Source organism: Pogona vitticeps, chromosome 2 (genome assembly GCF_051106095.1).
Source record: "Pogona vitticeps strain Pit_001003342236 chromosome 2, PviZW2.1, whole genome shotgun sequence".
NCBI lineage: Eukaryota > Metazoa > Chordata > Lepidosauria > Squamata > Agamidae > Pogona > Pogona vitticeps.
In genome coordinates, this window is record NC_135784.1 from 46,253,419 (window position 1) to 46,267,644 (window position 14,226).

General features: G+C 36.3%; 1 protein-coding gene across 12 annotated transcripts in view; it reads right to left on the reverse strand.

The window, feature by feature from the left end:
• Positions 1 to 14,226, reverse strand: part of FOXP1 (forkhead box P1) — a 689,964-nt gene that overhangs the window by 369,433 nt on the left and 306,305 nt on the right. For 11 of the 12 annotated variants that reach the window (XM_078385126.1, XM_072989422.2, XM_020791061.3 and 8 more), the window contains one exon: positions 4,402 to 4,467. The gene's annotated coding sequence lies outside the window, so the exon portion shown is untranslated. Of the gene's footprint in view, positions 1 to 4,401; positions 4,468 to 10,772; positions 11,830 to 14,226 lie in introns of those variants that run through there. The other variant, XM_020791059.3, reaches the window with a different exon arrangement.

Consider the following 14,226-nt stretch of genomic DNA (forward strand, 5'->3'; position numbering starts at 1 on the left):
TGCCAATGTTGGCCCTGTTACATAGCTGTAAAACAACCGGTGTCACATTCACTTGTTTCTAGCCACATTAATGAATCCCCACTAGAATTCTTGTGCATACTCCAAGCCAGCATGTACATGCACCCCTGAGAATCACAGTGGCAACTTGTTAATTGCCAGCTAAAAGCAACTGAATACTATGCGTTTTGCCTTCCACTTACATATACAACAGGATTTCAATCATTCACAGACAAGCTGGGAGTTGTTGCACATTCCTATTACTGAGCAAGCTACTATTATATCCTGTGTGTGTCTTCTAGAAAGTCAGTACTTTGATTTTGGATTTTTACTTTGGAAGAAGATGCCGGTGGGATTAACTATTTGTAAGTGATTTGCAATGAAAATGTATGGAACTAGTTTTATTTGGGGGGCGGGGGAAAACTGATTTTTTTTAATGTGGATCATTCAATAATGCACATTTTAAAATCAGCTTGATTTCAACAGAATTGGGTACATATTACGGTATACCCGTCTGCTATCAGTCAACATCCCAAAATGTTTCACATTATTTGATGAGTTAGTACTTTACATATTATAACTAGTACAATAATGTGCTTCTGTTTTAGGTCATGAGTTTAGGACCAAATGAACGAACTGCGATGACCTTATGATGCAAAGCTACCAATGTTGAACAACTGTACAGCTTAGCAACAACCTATCTGTGAGATTGCTGAGATAAATCTGCATTAAATAAATGTTGTTCTGTGCCATCAAGTTGGAACTAACATACAGCAACACTAATAGGGCTTTCAGGGTAAGTGAGATAGGTTAAGAGTGGTTTTGTCAGTTTCATACCTCCAGTGAGTTTCCTTTGGTGAGCAGACAATTGAACCCAGGCCTCCAGAGTTCTAGTCTGTCACTCTATTCACTATACTACACTACACTGGGTATCAATCAATCAATCAATCAATCAATCAATCAATCAACCAACCAACCAACCAACCAACCAACCAACCAACCAACCAACCAACCAACCAACCAACCAACCAACCAACCAAGCAATCGTTGGAGTAATCATCAAATTAATATTTGCTACAGGACTCTAAAGCAAAGCACTGTTTCAATGCTCTTTCCTATTTTTATATGAGATATATATTTTCATTTCAGTACTGAGAAGGCTTCAGATCATAAAAACCTCACAGGAATTAAAAGCACAACATTACTATTATAGTGAATAATCTGATCACTAATACACAAGGATTCACCTCAAATTAAGCAATCAAAGCAGTAGAGCTTGATCTCAATCAACCAAATGCTTAATCTTCCTTATTTCAACAGCACCATTCAACTATGAGCTCCCTCACCATTTCCATTACAGACTCCTACTCCTTTGAGCTTATTGTCTTGGCGCTTTACATTTTTAACAGGATAAAGGAGACTGTAATTTTCTAGCCAAATGCAAGTTATTCTGTGGGATATATGACTGTTTTATTTCATTTCATTTAAAAAGTGGGAAGAACAATTTTGCTCACAGTGAAATTAGTATTGATAGGAAGAGTTAGGCAAGAAAACCAGTGATCATCGAGACTAGCCTACAAAATAGTCTATACGATCTTGTGTCACCCAGTTAATCGGCTTAGATCTATTCTCTTATAGAAGATAGTGTCTGTTATCTTATAGAATAAAGTGTTTCATTCGGCCTGGTTTACTGGTGTTCATTCTAGTCATCCTCCCATTTAAATCACTGCAATTCCTACTAAACTAGTATGGAAGCATCAGCTGGTCCAAAAATATGGTTAGAACTTGGACAATCATGTTGTGCCAGTACCTTGTCATGGGTACTGGTTGATGGGCACAGTTTTTCATTGTGCTGCTGTGTTGGTTTTGTGTAGCACTTTTTTCTTTTGCATCAATCCCAGACTAACCATAGGCTGAGTTTTATCGGCAACAGTGGTTCTGGGGCTGAAGATGTGGTGGGTGCAGTTTTGGGGTCAGGCCTTTCCAGGGGTGCTTGTACTAATGCTGGACTGCTCCTACCCAAGATTTGAATCAGGCAATACAGGAGCCAAAGGGCAAGAGCAGTCATTCAGGGAGGCTGGAAGGACAGGGTTTCCAATCCAATCCACCCAGGGAACATAAAACCAGCACCTCCAGAGCTCACTTTATTTTTGGTAGCTTTTTCCTCCAAACCTCTCTCAAAGTTCAAGTGTAGTTTAGTTAAGAACAGAATTAAAAATGTAGTTTAGTCAATAAAAACTGTTAATTTAGTTACTTGTCACAACTTTCTTGGAAAGGTTTTTGAAGCATGGAAATAGATCTATTGGCAGCTATAACCAATAAAATTCTGGCCAATTATGCCAAAACATGTGTGCATGCATATGTATGTGTTTATTTGAACTCTTCCCCTTGACTACCATCAGATTTGCTGAATTTTTTTAATCTTGGTTTTCTTTTCTTTTCCAATTTGGCTGTCCACTGCCTAGAAAACTATTATTGCATGTAACAAATAGCTAATTAAATGGCATATCAAGATAGACATTTCTCATGTACCAAAGGTATTGCAAAACTAGAAGTGCTAGGAACCAGCTGCTTTCAAAAAAGAATGTGGTTCTCTCCTCAAACATTACTCCTTTTTTGTGGCTCTCTCCTGTGTATCTTACAACTAACTGCATCAGATAAAAGATCAACAAAATATCTACTTTCCCATCTACCTACATATCTGTGAATATTGAAATATATCAGAATGGTCAACAGATCACATTTCATGGTAGCTATTTGTAAATGCTGGTGTTACTTATCAGAAGACAGTACGTTAAACAATGTGACCCAAATAAGGGAAAGATCATCATAACCGTATCTCTACTGTGACTGAGTGAACTCTTAATACAATCCTACTTTAGAGATGAGGTTACCCTGATGAATTTCTGTTTAAAGAAAAGGAACAGGGAAAAGAAAAAGAAAAAGAAAAAAAGAAAACCAAGTGTGTAATTTGTCCACTGTAAGTTCCCAATAGCAGGAAGCAGATTTTAGCCGCCTAGAGTGGTCCTGACCCGACCAGACAGGCAGGATATAAATAAAATAAATAGTAATAATATTTTTTTTTAGGCATTTAGCAATCATGTAAAATTGTGCAGTAAAAAATATTAAATTATCACATGAACATTTCCTTGAAGCTATCTAAAATGCTTTCCTGGCCGCATGAGATCCTGCCTTTTAGGTATAGCACCTCGAGCTGCATCAAGCATTGCTATGGAGGCTTCTCATATTCCAAGAGCGGTTGGGAGAAGAAGATGATCATAAAAGGAACCTAAATTAGGCTTTCCTGAAGCTGACTGACTACTCAGTGTCCTGTAACCAAGACAGATCAAAACCACTGAATGCCAACACAGTGTGTTTATTTCACTACTAAAACTTCAAAATCCTTGAAAACAATATAAAGAAAAATAAGTCATCAGAAATTAAGTTACAAGAATTCTCCTGTACATGGAATGAAAACTAATCTAAAGATTAAACATCCCTTTTCACGTACTCAAATACCCTCAAAGTTCCAGATCTAAAAATTCTTAAGCAGAGGTTAGGGAAGTTACTTTTAGGGCTACAGGACTTTGGGGGAGTTGTAGTCAAAGCACTAGATTTTCAATCCCAGTTTTTAAAGCACAAAGACACCAACCTACCACATTAAAACTCTGATTTGAATTGTATCGACTGGAAGTGAAGTTCCTGTGATCCCAGCTAACTTACACTATAGTAAGTATCCTTTGGACTTCAGCTTAAAGCTATAATTCCATGTGAACTATTGGCGGCAGTAAGCTCCAATTAACTTGTGAGCCATATTTCTTTAAGAATTTCATACCATAAGCCTCCTCTCCAACCAACTGCTTGTTAAATGGATTCTCGCCTTAGATGTGATCTGACTATGCAAAGCCCATGAAAAGCTCCAAATGAAACTGGTCTTTGAAGGACAGGGAATCTATAAAGTTTCAAATAACGTGCCGGACAAAATCACCACCGCCTGTGAAAGACAACATAAACTTGGGCTACAATCCATTTGTATGCTGCTAAATTCTCCAAGACTACTTTCTGAATTTAGATACATATGATAGCTATAAAGCTACATCCCTGAATGCACCTATTGAATAAATATCACCACTGAACAAAGAACAACTTTCTTCTGAGTAAACATGTGCATGATTCTACAGTACAGAGACTATGATTTAATCACAACTGCCAGCATAATACTCAATTTTGCCTGAAGTGCCCTGGTGCTTCCAGGTTTATGTGTTCACTGGGTTCAGTTTGACGTTGTATACAAGATATGTTTCAATGTAGTAGGCATATTCAAAGGCAAACGAGAGCAAGGCAGAATGCCACATCCATGCATTTGCTTCATTCTATCAAGAGCCAATATGAACATTTATTTACCTTTCTTAGTGGTTTCTGTCAAGCAATCTTCAGGTACAGCCAATCAAAAAGGCCAGTCTTCTCACCCTGGAGACAAAAGAGGTTATCACACTGTTACTAACTGATCAGACTTCGGGAGGGGGGAATCAGTGGTGCCATATTAACAAGGACAACTATAAATAAAACAACAAATGAATCCAATTGTATTTAATGGTGAATGACTTTCAGAGAGATCTAATAAAAACAATCAAGTCACAGGACAGTCAGTTATCAGTACCAGCCATTGTAAAGCTCAGTTCAACAAACAAAATCTGCTCGTTGGGGGCAAAGAAAAACTCCAGAGATGACACCCACTGTTCTCTAGCACAAACTTTCCTAATCTTTATGTCTATTCGGTTATTTTCTCTTTGAATAATACATTACTCAGAAGTCTTTGTTCTCAGATATTGGGTAAGTTTCAGTTCAACATATATATATCCATGTATTGATCCTAATTCTTTTAAGGCTTATTTTTATTGTCACAGTCCTTGTTCTCATTGTTCATTTAAAAAAACACAAAGACAGATAGAGGTATTATCTTAGTTAAAATTCTTTGAATCTTTAAAGAAAAATGGCTGTTCCATTCAAATTCCCCCAACACACACACACACACACACACACAGAGAGAGAGAGAGAGAGAGAGAATATTGTTTTCTAAAGTATATAGAACACAAGTCAATACAGCATTGTGGATGTTGTTTTAAAAAATGGAAAAGTCCACTGATGTGAAAGAAGGAAATCTATGTTTTCAACATGTAAACATGATACTATTCTCTTCTATGCAAGACCTTAAGAAACAGGACAGGTGATTTTGAAATCAGAATCATTGTATGGAAGAAGTGGAAAAAGTATTTACCCTACACGGAGATAAAAAAGCAAATGCTAATATTGATTAGGGCCAAATACGGTTGTTAGTCCCAATTACACTAGACCTACTCTATAATTATGTAACTTCCACAGATTCAATGTGTCTACCGTACTGGGTCTTCAGGTGGAATGAGCCCTCAGACTGAATAAAAGATCAAAGTACTAAATGTACTGTTAAGGTGCACTTCTATGTATTCTTGAAGGCTTTCACAGCCAGGATCTGATGGTTGTTGTGGGTTTTTCAGGCTCTTTGGCCATGTTCTGAAGGTTGTTCTTCCTGACGTTTCACCAGTCTCTGTGGCCGGCATCTTCAGAGGACTGGAATAGGAACTCAGTCCATGCTCTGTTGCTGTTTGTTGGATAGTACACCTCTATGTTCATGGAAACATTTCCCTCAGTCCATATGATAAATATGAAAATTCCCTAATCTCTAATTTTGCTGGGAAAGAGAAGCGTTTTCTAATTTCTTACTTTGTGAAAACACTATAAGTGTCTTCTAAATTACTAAACAAATAATTCTAGATCAGGTGTCTCCAAACTTTTCAGCATGAGGGCAACATCATATATTTTACACATTTTTGAGGGCCGAAGTAACACGTGCACGCACGGATGTATAGGCTGAAGGGAACGAACCTGAGCCTGCGGTGTTCGCTGGGCCAGATAAAAAGGCAAGGAAGGTCAGATGTGGCCCATGGGCCATAGTTTGGAGGCCCCTGTTCTAGATATTACTTTGGTGCAATACCAGTTCAATACTTAGATACCCAATAAATGCACGATGTACATCTGGAATACCAGCAGCTCTGAAATATTACAAAACAAAGTACAAATCTCCTGAAAATGATTTCTGTCCTACCTAAATGTCATGTCTGACGTTTCACAAAGCTAAACAGTGTGAACATATTATAGACAGGCATGTTATATTCACTTAATTCAGATATCATGCTACAATATACTTTCAGTTATGTCTGGATTGGTTTGTGGTTGATTAGCAAACTGGAATCTACATTAATTATCTAAATGGATTTCCAAATCAAATCAACCTTTTACACAATGAACAAAACTGTCCCCAGCCCTCTGGGACAGTTTTGCAAATAATATGGGTGCTTGGGCCAGTTCTATAGTATTTAATATCTTCCCATTTTGAAAGAATAGTTCAAGAAGATCAGTTTTCCTTGTCACAAGAGACAGGAAAAATCATTCTACTGGCAGATGCCATTCAACTGGCAGACGAACACAGCTGGATAGAATCCTGAATCTGTAATTTCCCTCCTCTAGGTTTAGTCCAGATCCAATATTATCAGACAAAAAAATATTATACTGTAGCATAAGTCTCGCCCACAGCTGGGCCTCCTCAAATGGCAAACATAAGTTTCAACATTTCTTACCTTGTAAATTGCGCTAAAATAGTCTATGTGTCAATTTTACAAGTACCTAGCACATATTTAAAATATAAATTGTTTGAAGTATGTAATGCTGAAACTGAATATATAGCACAGCAGAGTTTTTTTAATTTTCATATACATAAAACATACAAGAAATACCTCTCTGATCACCCTGAGTAAACAAGTGGTACATATTCTACACAATGCTTAATGGTTGGACAAACCACAAGAACTCAAAAGAATACATTACAATAAATTCTTCCAAACTAAAAGCCCATTCTACATGTTTCTACGTGGCCCCTTTTCTTTTCTTTTCTTTTGTTGTTATTGTTGTTGTTGTTATAATTTTGAACAAATGACAGGTCAGACAACAGCTAATCATTTTGCATTCAAATTAAAAAGCTCAAAGAAAAAATGTATTATAGTACAATCGTAAGAATTTTTATTTTTATTTTTTACTTGGAAGTAAAACATATTATGTGTAATGAATTTACTTTTTGAGAAACCTGCTTAGGATTTTTGCCTAATTAAGGCTGAAATACTTAATACACTACTTGGAGGGTAAGCCCCATTGGATACAATAAACATGTATAGGATTGACTGTGAAACTTAATCAACTAGATGGTAATTGTTCTAAGATGTTTTAGACAAGGTGCTAAAAATAGGCACATATTTTCATATGTGGTGGGAATGTGAGTATATACTTTATATACACTTTATATATAATTTATAAAGTAAAATTTATATACACATACATTTTGATAAATGTTTTTAAAGAAATAAATAAGTAGCTTAAAGTTAGCTTTATGTCCTAAAATGGCAATTTTATCAATATTTGGAAGGGACACGGATAAGTGGATGATGAGAGAACTAATTTCTAATTTGTTAACAGCAGCAAGATTTGACAGGGGCTGGACTCAATGATATACAATGTTTCATCTAACCGTGCTGTTCCAAGACTAGTTACTGCTAGGAATTGGAAATTACAATATATTCTTAACTGAATAGTACAGAGAAGTTTGGGATATAGAAATTAATGATAAACTTGCATGTAATGTTAAAGTTAAGAAGAGGATAATTAGCAAATATGAGTTTGCAGACATACAGGGAGAATTTATTTTGTATTGATAAAGGGGAAAGGACAAAGTGTTACATATGTATCTATACAATTCTGGAAAGGGAAGAAGTCCAAGCAAGGGAAAAGATTCAAGCGATTACTCCCTAATGGTTTTGGTGGTGGGGTGCACAATGTATGTAGTTTGTCTTTTTATCATTTGTTTATTAGATATTTTAACCTTTATTAATTGTTATGGTTTTTAAATGTTTTATTTAAAGGATTGCATTGTTACTGTGTTAATTTGAAATAATTACGTTCCAGTTAATTAATTCTTAAATTTATTTAAAGTACTATCAGTACAGTTAATATATACATTAATGATGTCCTGCTTATTACAAAACTTGAGATACCCTTAAGATACATTGATCTTCTGATAGACCAGTTATTTCATTTATGTGCATTAAAACTAACAAAACAGAGGCAACTCTTGTGGGATTCTTAAAGATTCTAATACATTCTAATTTTCAGACATTTAAAATATTCAGTCAAATACACAAATTCTAACTTATGGTGATAAGGAAATCAAGTTATCAAAATCCCTCTATGTATTTCTAAACCTATCAATTAAACACCATTCTGTAACTGCTTTCACTAGAATCGCCATCCTAAATCTTTGTCTTGCAAAATTAAAATGAATAACCTAGGAGATTATATCCCTCTCTACATAACAATAGCTCTGTAGCAGCCACTGCAGTTGTAAGGCTTCATGGTAAGAAGGGCAAAAAAGTATTTTGCTTCCTACCATGTTTTGCTGAAAAAAGACAGGGTCTTATATCAATTTTTGCTTCCAAAATGCATTAGGGCTTATTTTCAGGGGATGTTTCATTTTTTCATGTACAACAATCTACATTTATTCAAATACACTGATGTCATCTTCTGGTTGCTGCACAATGGTGGAGGGCAGGGTTTCACTTAATTGGAGCTTATTTGGGGGTAGGGCTTATATTACGGGCACCCTGAAAAATCACAATAGGACTTATTTTCAGGTTAGGTTTTATTTACAGGGAAACAGGATATGTATACTTTTATCAATTAGGCTTCAACACCTTAAAAGCATTTTTGAACAAACATCATTACTGGACACTGATAAACGTTCTGAAATGTCTTCCAGTTCATAGATTTGCTGACACATCAAAGAAATATGTTTTTCACATAAAAATCCTAGCTGGGTTTCAAATTTGGATACAGAACACATTTTAGTACTCCACCAATGAACCACCACAGGATTCTTTTGCTACAAAAGACTCCACCCTCCCTTTCAAATTCCTATGAACCAAAGAGTTTCACTCTCTCTTTTATGTGAAGAAGAGGGAAACATGTTCACAGCTTTCGAATTCTCACTGTCAAGGTAAAACTTTCTTCCTTCCAGTGAAGCAGCAATTCTGAAGACCGGCTAATTTTTTTTAAAGTTCCAGTATGTGGATTATTATCCTATTCTATACAAAAGTGAAACCCTTGGCTATGGTCATGTGAAAATATTTTTGGAGGCATCCTTTAATCACTTTTAAATGTTGAAGCACTAAAAAAACAGTATTTGCTGTTGTAACTTTGAAGCTCTAACAAAAGCTTTGTTTTAGCATTTACCACAGTGTGCAATAAGAGTTAATAATCAAATCTGTCCCAACCCCCACAAGTGTTAAACAAAAAGATAAAAGAAATGCAAATAGCTATTGTCATGGAAAGTTAAAGTACCTGTCTGTATTTTTAAGTGAAAACTATTATCTCTATCAATCAAAATTTAAGAATACAATAGCGCTAATCACATAAGGTGCTTTGACTGAGGTGCTTTTTTCCTCATAAAGAGAGACTATAAAAGTAATATACTTGCAATTAGATAAGCTATTTGCAATGTTGCTTTAAAAAACTTTAAGAAGTCTTATTGTTAATAAAATGTTTCTGAATGTATGTGTTGATTTGCACCCAAGAAGACTAAAAATCCCTACACATTTTAATAACACTGTGCAATTGTATTTAGATTCTCACAGTTGCTGACATGTGGTGGAATAGCACACTCTTCTGTTTGAGAGGAGTTATTTAAATGAAGGAAATAGTTAATTATCAACCTACACTCCTACTTTTGCCCTCTCAGTGCAATATCCATGTTCCCCCCCAAACAAATAAGACATTGCAATTCTGAGCACTAAATGCTACCCCCCCAACAAAAATGAGAGAGAAACAGCAGCCATTTGAGTTTAGAAAGGAATTCAACACTTTTTTGCACACAATGACTTTCATATGGAGTGCATACATGTATGATGTTTAATTTTAAAACAATTTAAAATTAGATTCAATCAGCATCTGGGACAGTTCAGTTGATAAAAAAGAGTACATTCTGCAGCAGCAATTATGTCTAGATTAAAAGTACTGTAACAGCAAGTGATATTAAAATTCCTTTAGTAGACAATTGGAATGAAGATACTATTATGCAAACTATGCCACTCGTAGTGATCCAATAGGACTGTCATTTTCCTCCATCACATTCTTCCCTGCATTATCAGGTTTCCTACTTTATGATCCTATTACTCTTTGCATCTAAGCTAATATCTCTACTGTGCTATTAATATCATTGAAGAAGTGTTTCAATTTCCACATAAGAAGAACACAGACATTCTGATGAGGACTGTAGCTGAGGTAAGAACACAGATCAGGCGCTTTCTAACCTCAACCCTCACTACATTTCTTCTCTACTGTTTTATAGCTTTTACAAAATGTACTTTTATGCCCACTACAGCTACAAAGCAGAATAAACAGGCTCCACGTATTCCATATTAAAATTCTTCAAGGAGAAGCATGTTATTAAATATTTACCTGTGCAAGAAACTCTGGACACAACAAAATCACCTGGATTCACAATCTTAATCACTGCAACAAACTCTCTAAAACTACTGAATATCCTAAGACTTCTGAATAGAAAGAATCCCGAACGCTTATAAAAAGGAACAAGAGCAACAACAAAGCATTATGATATTTTAACAGCACACACTTACCCATTAGTGAAGTGAAGGAAAAGCTTGGTTCTCTGGCAGTAAAGAAAAGTTAAGAGTTCTAAAAACACCATCCATATGTTTCTAACTATCCAGAGTTTCTCTACCTCAGCATAAGCCTGCAGTAGAAGGAAGGACTGAAGGTATGTGGGTCTAAACACAACAAAAGCCACTGTCTTACTCTAGATTAAATATGCAGGAAGAGGCCCCTTTGCATAAACACAAACACTCGGCAAATGAGTAACTGGCTCAAATCAAACGCCTGCTGTGCATTTCTACCTGTCCTGATCTCTCACAAGCTTCACTGCCTGTTTAATAGGGATGGTGGCTAAAAGAGCACACAGCTACACGCAGCCCTCCACATAAATAGCAGCAATAACAACTAATAAATGGGAATAATATTAAGCACTAAATTGAGATCTGCGTTTACAAAAGAAAACATTTCCTCACCCACACACCTTTCAAGGCAGAGAAAGACAAAGGAGACAGACATGCAGAAAAGAACTAGTAGGTAGAAATACTTTCTTTAATTAAACCCCAAATTCATCAGAATTACAGGTTCCGGCTGAGACTCTAGGCATGCTTACTTACAAGCAAATGCCTCTGTTATTGATAAAAGTTTATTTCCAAGATGTTTTCTGGAGGAACAAAATGTTTGTGTTTTGGAAAAAGTGTGTGGGGGGGGAACTTATAGCTTCACACAGTGAAGTGTGGAAAAGTGTAAGGAAATTAAATACTGTACATGCTTTTCTGTTAAAAAAAAAACAAAAAGAAAAAAATGAAATCCAGAAAGAAAATGTTTTGTTATTCAAGCTGCCATTTTCTAAATGTATAAACTGGTGTTGTTGTTTTTCTGAAAAAAACTCAGTACAAACCAATACAGTCGGCATTAGGTTTTGATGGGGAGAAGAGAAAATGGATTCCTCAATGAACAAACATGCATATGCTTTCATTACAGACTTTTTTTTTTGTCAGATAGCCCCTCTACACTGAGGGATAATTTAACCAACAATATCACCTACTGAGTTTAATGGGAGTGACCAACAACATAGCCCTCCTTATGTTTACCTTGAAATAAATCTTGCATTCTTCCATGGGGCTTACTTCCAAGGAGTGCTGTGGTTGTAAGTACAGGCTTAGCTGTTACATTGAAATCAACAGGATTTAGAACTGTTTAACTCTGACAGGATCATGCCCTCTATGTATTTCCAAAGCTCATAAATCTAATCTGTTACAAATGAAGAAAATTTGGCATTCAACCAATAGGATCAGTTCATAGCAGCAGTGTAGGTCTTGAAAGGTTAAGGATTAAGCTGAATATTCTGCCATTAGTTTCTGAAAAGTCATTCTATGTTCATACTCCCTTGTCCCTTTCAAGTCCTCAAATAGTAGCCTGGGTGCAAGACTTATTTAAGTCTTTTATAATCCTTGCTTTGTAAAGTACATAGCAAAATACTCGTATCTTTTGTCATTGTTGTGGCTCCTGGTAGCGTCATGTTTCATTTGTTCAGTTCTTAATTTTTAAACTGTACACTTGGTAACCCATTTGCAGGAAGCTCTAGTAAAATCCTAGAAAGGCCTGTTTCAGTAAAGATGTTTTAAAAATAAAATATTAATACAATACCAACTACCATTCTATTTGTGTTCTTGACGGAAACTACTACATTTCCAGGACCACAAAATGCAGTAATTAATATAATTATCTCACTCTTGGGGATGAATATATTTTACAGTGGACAAATACATTAGAAGCATTTTCACAGATAACTACTTTTTTACAGATAGCTATGTACAGTGGTGCTTCGCTTTACGATTACCCCACATTACGACGAAACCGCATTACGATGATCTTTTTGTGATTGCAACTGCGGTCACAAAACAATGGTCTGAATGTTTTTGTTTGTTTGTTTGTTTTTTTGCTTTGCGATGATCGGTTCCCTGCTTCGGGAACTGATTCTTCGCAAAATGACGATTTTTAAACAGCTGATCGGCGGTTTCAAAATGGCCACCAGGTAAATACAATGGCTCCCCACTGTTTTCTGGGATGGATTCCTCGCAAGACAGCCACCGAAATGGTCGCCCTATGGAGGATCTTCGCTGGATGGTGAGTTACCAGCCCATTGGAACGCATTGAAGGGGTTTCAATGCGTTTCAAGGGGCTTTTTATTTTTGCATTACGACATTTTCATTCTACAGCGATTTGGCTGGAATTAATTAACGTCATAATGCGAGGCACCACTGTACTCTGTTTAAGAATATATCACATATTGGGATTCTACTTTTTTTTTTTTTTTTTTTTTTTTTTTTTTTGATTAGGACAGTCCACCTGATTTGATTTAAATGAGCACAACAAAGCTATGGAAGTTTCAGGGAGCAAAACCCAAACCAGCATAGTTGGCTTTATGTATGTGGACAAGTATGCACTCCACTTCAACAGCTGCCAGTCTGGGAGATGTAATTCGCCAATGACTCATGCAACCAATTTCATTATCAATCTTATGTTCATGAAGACTTAAGCAAGATGATTTTCTTTCTTTTTTCAATGAGCTCATATCTGTTGTTATGTGCTGTCAACTTGCCTCTGACTTATGGCAGCCCTGTGAATGAGCGATCTTCAAAATATCCTGTCCGCAACTGCCCTGCTCAGCTCTTGTAAACTCAAGCCTGTGGTTTCTCTTATGCAGTCAATCCATCTCATATTTGGTCTTCCTCTTTTCCTGCTGCATTCTTTTCCTAGCATTATTGTCTTTTCTAGAGATCCTACCTTCTCATGATGTGCACAATGTAAGACAGCCTCACTTTCGTCATTTTTGTCTTTATAAATAGTTTAGCTTTCATTTATTGTAGGTCCCACTTGTTTGTCTTTCTGGCTGTCCAGGGTATCCACAAAGCTCTCCTCCAACACTATATTTTGAACAAATAATTTTTCCCCTATCAACTTTCTTCACTGTCCAGCTTTCACGCCCATACACAGTCTCCAATCACACGAGGCAAGTTGAAGGTTGCCCTGCTCTAATCAACAGATATTTCCATTTGAAATAGTGGATAGTGAAAACTGCACAGAGATCATCACCATTTAAAAGAAACAGAACTATGGCTACACACACAAGTACAAGTATGTGAATACTAGGAGTGACATTAATCTAAATATCTAATCTGATCAAGATATAGGATATGTAACTGAAGGGCTACGCTGCAAGGAGGGCTATTTGGAAGCTGTGCAGCAATGAGAAATCTACTCTTTGCAGGGACTGGTATCTGAAAATATGACAATGGTCGAAATCCTGTTGTGTTAACTTGCACTGTATGACTTTCATAGTATCACAGCCTGCTGTGAAGCATTTGCATGCCGTTTTGCAGACAGTCACTCAGATTCACTCTGACTTGAATGCAAGGGCAGAGCTTTCCTCTCCCTTTGGAGAGGAAGCGGTATGCTAGACTCTTGTCCTTCCTGGCT